We start from the raw sequence: 6,005 nt of genomic DNA on the forward strand, positions 1-6,005 counted from the left end.
AAAGTACTTTTGCCTATGTGCAAGGGTTGAGAAAGTGTCTCATCAAAGAGAGCAACTAAATGAGACTAAAAAGTACAATAAACTGATTGTCCTACAGTTATAAGAACAGAACTGTAAGACTCCGAGATGATACGGAGTAGAAAATACTGAAAAATGTATATCAGGTAGATCCATGTATGCCGATCAGTTGAAGTGTTACCCTCTCCTTAGATCAAGTATCTCCGCCATGGGGCTGTCTAGAATGGAGAGGTCGTAGAAGCAAGGTAGGCACCTCCGATGCCGAGCAATAATGGCTCTGATCAGGCGATGGTGAGGATGCCGTGGTCGGGATCCTGGTGGGCATGGCCAACAAGCACGACATAAGATAACTGCTCTATCAGTGGTGACTCCCTGAGAGCGTGGTTTGTGCCCTGATGGCCCAATGGAGGAGGTATCAGGAGGTGTGTGGGCTGGGTTGATGGTGCTGGTGCCGAAGAAATCTGTCAGGGTCCTCTGTCTAGGTACATCATGGCTCAACCTCCTGTCTGCCAAGATGGTCTCTCTGTGTCTCCTGAGCTCAAGTAGAAACAATCCCAGGCATCTCTGATCCCCAAACTCCATGACCCTGCGTAACGGCCCAAAACCCTCTCGGAAGAGGCAGTGATATCTCCCTCGGATCTCATAATAGACTGTACATCGGCAAATGTAGTGTTCCTCTGTCTCTACCTCCTAGTAGCATAGCTGACAAATGCGGTCATCTAGGATTTGATGCACATATCGCCCTGTCTCAATCCGCAGCTGGTGTGATGAGGTCCGGATCTGTCCAATGGCACAACGTATCCCATGTGATAGGTGTACATCCATGTACGCCGGGCGGGTGATAAAATCATCCGGTGAGAGGTGTAGAAAATGGCTCTTGTAATGAGCCATTTTCGTGCCCAAGGGCTCAAGGGGGCTAGTCCATGTCCTCTCTGTGTCCACTCTGATGATATCCATCCTGATCACGCGGTTTTGCTCTGAGCGGGTGAGATCCAAAAATGGAAAATCCAGACTGTACTGATGAAAGGGTGGTAGTGCCTCTATCCGCAAACCATGTAGGTCAAACCATGATCTCATCTGAGCGTACCAACAATGAGTATCTCCATTCTCTGCCAACTGTATGGATGAGGTCAATGCCAATCAGGAGTACCTTTGCTGAGGGAGCTCCCATAGCCGCTATAAAAAGGTAACTGCCTGGAATAGGGCCTCGGTTACTACTGGTGGGGCACCCAGCTCAGCCCGAACAATCTCATGTGGTACTGATGATCTTTGAATCATGCGGGCAATCATCATAATTAGTGGTCTCTCCATTTGCCTCCATCCCTCATCTGTCCCTCTCTGAGATCTGTGATGTATACTGGGTCCCCAAATTGGAGCTTCGTACAGGAGGGTCGGTGTGACAAGCGTATCAAATAGCCACAATTTGGTGCGTGGCTCCTGAAACTGTATGTGTGCACACTGCCTCTCAAGTGCCCCCAAGGCTGCATGCCCTCCAGCTAATCTAGCTATTGCTGCGTCCTTCAGGGAGAAAGCACAGAAAGCCTGTAATGCATGGTGTCTCTGTAATCCCTCCGGAGAGTCTGAGATTGGAACAATATCATCAGCATATAACAAGATGGGTATCAACACCCCTGCCACGCATGCCCCTGGGCCTCCCAATTTGTCTACATAATCAGAGACCGCATCAATGTACAGTCCAAAGAGGGTGGGCGATAGCGGGCATCCCTGCTTCACCCCTATCGTGCTGGTCACCCTATCAGATAGTTTGCCTGGAGCTCGGACTTTGCCTGTTCACAGACTCATACAAAGCATATATTCCCCATTGCATATCCTCGGGTACCTCAATGTCATGCAATCTGTGCATAAGCCTGGCACGTGGTACGGTATCGAAGGCTTTGCGGAAGTCCACAAAGCAGCAGTATATCCTTCTCTTCTGTGCCCTACCCTCTTCAATAAGTGCCCGAAGTGTCAGTATGTGATACAAGGTAGTAAATCCTCTTCTGAAGCCAGCCTGTCCATGTGCTCGATGACCATGTCTCTCTGCCCATCGGCTCAGCTCCGACTCCAATATAGAGCCATGTAATTTGGCCAAGTAATGACCAATCATGATCGTCCTGTAGTTGCCTGGTACCATGGAGTCCCCACTCTTAAAGAGTGGTACAATGATATGATCTGTCCAGCTTGTTGGGAAACCCTCACAAATGGCACGATTAAACACATGTACGATGAGCGGAGCCAAAGTGTCTCGTGCATATGAGAAGTGCTCTCCAACTAGCCCATCATGATCCTATGCCTTTCCATTCTCTGTAACCTGTCTATCGCATCTAGCACCATCCACATAGTAAAAAAGGTGCTGCTAGCCGGTCTAGCTCCCAGTGGAGGGGGGGTGGGGGGCTGTCCTGGTGCATCATATAGCTCTCTAGCATAAGTATGCCATGCCTCAGGTGCAGTAATCGGAGTACCAGGCTGTCGCTCCTGAAACATCTTCCATGCCCTCTTGCTGTCCTTCCCCAGGAAGAGTTGGTAATCTCCTCCTCTAGCTTAGCCAGATAGGCTCGTTTCTTCCTCCGCACAAGGCGCCGAAAGATCATCCTAGCCTGTCTATGCGTGTGAGACCCAATGGCAATCTCACGCTGTAGCTGTGCTCGTGTCTCACGACACTCATCATCATACCAACTGCTCTGTGGGGCAGTGCTGCGGGGGTGGGTGGAAGGGATAATAGTGCAGGGAAACGCATATGAGGCGGATGCATGTAGTACACCTGCCAATCCTCTCGTGATCTCATCCAGAGGGCTATGCGGGTCTAAAGCGAACAAGTCATTAGATAGTGCAACTCGATAAACCCCAACTGTCTCACGTGTAAACTGATATCTCGGGTACCTATGTAGATGAGTGGTTGGCCCATCTCTTGGGGATCTACCTACTAGTGTGAAACTCAGGTATGCATGATCGACTGCTATGCCAATGGGCCTACTGGAAATCGTGAAACCCCGCACATCAGGTATCAATGAAGGAGATCCCATCAAGTAGTCCACTGTGCTCGCTCCCCCTTTAGAGTTCCAGTGTGTGAGAGCATCTGATCCTTGCCATCTCGATAAGCCATTGTATATGACCAACCCATGTGCACTCCCGAGTGTGAGAAAATGCCTGCCATAATCTGTAATCTCCCCCTCATCCTGTGCTGATCTCTGCAACCCTACATCCTCTCCCGTGATCTCCCGGTACATAGCCTCTTGAGTATCATACAACTCTGTCTGCTCTATGCCTGTACGTGCATTACAGTCTCCCAATAGTAATATGTCTCCCATGCTGGCAAACCTCATGAAATCATCATATAGTGGTATATAGGGCGACTCTCCTGATGGTGCAAATGGGCTGGGGGAAAGTAGCATACCACCACATATAGCTTGCGGAGCCCCTCTTTGCATATTCGGACCCACATGTACCTCGCATCTGCATCTCTATGTACCACATGTATTTTGTCACGAAGCTCCTCCCTGTAAAGTATTGCCACTCCTCCAGATCCTCTGGTACCTCCCACTGTGCGTGGCTGAGGGCGGAAAACTGATTCCCATCTATAACCCCGGACGTCGGGAAGCCTCTTGTTTGTGCACTGATGGGTCTCCATATACATAGCAATATCACTGTGTCTGAAAGTATCCTCAAAGTATTCTGCATCTGTTCTAAGGGCTCAGTTGCAACTCCACACCGTGAATCGCAAGGTCTCATAGGCCGCGCACCGTCAAGCGGGCCTCCTCTCCATAATGATGACTCGGCCATCTCTGTGTACCGCCCATTTCCCCTCTTTCCTTGCCTCAAGCACACGCGGCATGTGTTCCTTCGGTGTGCTATCTGTGCCGGTGTAAGGTCCTCATCCAAATAAATCTCTTCTCCCTTAAAGGCCATGCTTTTGGAGAGGAAGGCCTTCTTCTCCAAGTCACCAAACCTGATGATCAATATCTTTGCCTTGGTTTCATCTCTGCCTACTCGCCATGCTTCGGTAATGGGTACATCAGTGGCTCCAATTTTTGTTGCAAGAGCTTTTGCATCCTCTTGGGGATTTCCCTTATCTTCCCACCCAACTACACGTACATGTAAGGCACGTGCCCGTCTCTTGGCTCCCTCTTCCAATGTAGCATTCATCACCTCTACTTTATTGACTGGTGTATCCTTCTGTTTTTTTACTACTTCAATCCATGGGTTGATTTCCTCAATTTGTTTCTTTGTGGCACTGGCAATTTCAGCCCATGAATGCATTTCCTTCTCACCTGCAGCCACTTTTGCCTTACATGATTCCAAAGTGTTTTGCATTTCTGTGATGTCTTTTTCGCGGTCAGCCATACATGTCTTCAAAGTGCCTTCGTACGATGCAACTGTTGTGCCAATCTCTCGGAGCATGTCATCCTTCCATTTCTGCATCTCTTTTTTCATTTCCGTGTGCATCAAGGCTTGGGCTAATTCCATCTCAACCCGTACTTGGGCTTGCATTTCTCCCTTCAATTGGACATATATCTCTTCCTTCAGCATTTCATATATCACTTTCCTTTGGGCATGCATCTGCTCGGTCCATTCCTTTTCAAGCTCCTGTCGCATGGTGTTCATCTCTGTCCTTATGTGAAGCTGCAGATCCTCATAAAGGGTCTCATCTCGTCGGGCCATCTTCGTAATCCTTCGTGAGCCAGGGGACATGATTCCTTCCCTCAGTCTTCTGCGGTAGGCATTTGGTGCCTTCGTGGGGGTGTGAAAGGTTGTCTCACCATCCTGTTCCCCCTCTAGGGGTTGAGACATGTTTTCCCCTACTAGTTGCTGCCTTGGGGGCCTGAGCAAGGGTGGGTGGCAAAAGGGAGCAGCCTTACTGTACCTTCTGCCCGACTGTACCTCCTGCACCTTACTGTAGCAAGGGTGGGTGGGAAAAGGGGGCAGCCTTACTGTACCTTCTGCCCGACTGTACCTCCTGCACCTTACTGTAGCAAGGGTGGGTGGGAAAAGGGGGCAGCCTTACTGTACTTTTTGCACCTGCGCAGCCTGCCAATAGTCCTCCAGCCGTCTGCAGTTCTACCCGAAAGTATGCAGAAGAGAGAGAAAGGGAAGTACAGTCCCTTCTGCGCTTTCTGCAACTACCTGCAAACCCAGGCTCACAAACACGTGTGAAATCCCTGTTCAGTCCTATGGCAGTTCAGTCCTGTGGCAGTACTGCACCACCTGAAGCTGCCTGCAGCCCTGTGCCTCCTCACAAGAGAGAGAGAAAGAAATAGTGCGAGAGGAAAACCTGCCCGGCTGTCAACTTTCGTACACTTCCTGCAGCCCAGCCTACGTGTGCGCTTCTGCCCTGCCAGTCCGCCTCCTGCAAACCAGCCGGTCTCCTGCAGCCGTAACTGCTTACAGATGCTAAAGACCCAATGGGCCTATGATACCAAAGTGATACAATAATGTCTATGGCATATCTCATCATGGAACGAAAAATAAAATAGAAATGAGGTCATGGCCGTGGAGCCGGTTCTCCCCTTGTCGGAGGTCTGGCTGACCATCCGCTCCGAGCTGGCTACCTGTGCAGGGTTTGGTGCTGTTTGCTCGTCCTGCTATTGGGCTTGGGCAGGTTGTACCTCCGCTTCGTCAGGCGGATTTGCCTGCGGCCTGTTACCAAACAGGAAGGGGATTGTCAGCAATTGTCCCACCTTGGTGTGGGTGTTTCTCTTCACCAGGCGGGCAATTTCTTTCTGCAGCTTTGTGAAGCACAGGGATGGCCCGTTGACATCCTCGTCCCTTTCTGCCTTCCATATCCAGAACAACATAGTTGTGGGGTATGCTGCGATGGCTTGCCCAATGCCTTTATTGGCAAGGGAAGTTTCAGGGGGTGGGGGGTGGGGGTGGGGTGGGTTGGGGGGGCGGGCGGGGTTGGTTATGTTTTTTTTTTTTCAGGATAAGTATTGTTGCATCAGTATAGCATTTTGCATGAAGTTGCTCGCATAAGAAATCAAGTCTCATTG

This window comes from Cibotium barometz, unplaced genomic scaffold, assembly GCF_041138505.1.
Source record: "Cibotium barometz isolate CiBa-2024 unplaced genomic scaffold, ASM4113850v1 ctg368, whole genome shotgun sequence".
Classification (NCBI taxonomy): domain Eukaryota; kingdom Viridiplantae; phylum Streptophyta; class Polypodiopsida; order Cyatheales; family Cibotiaceae; genus Cibotium; species Cibotium barometz.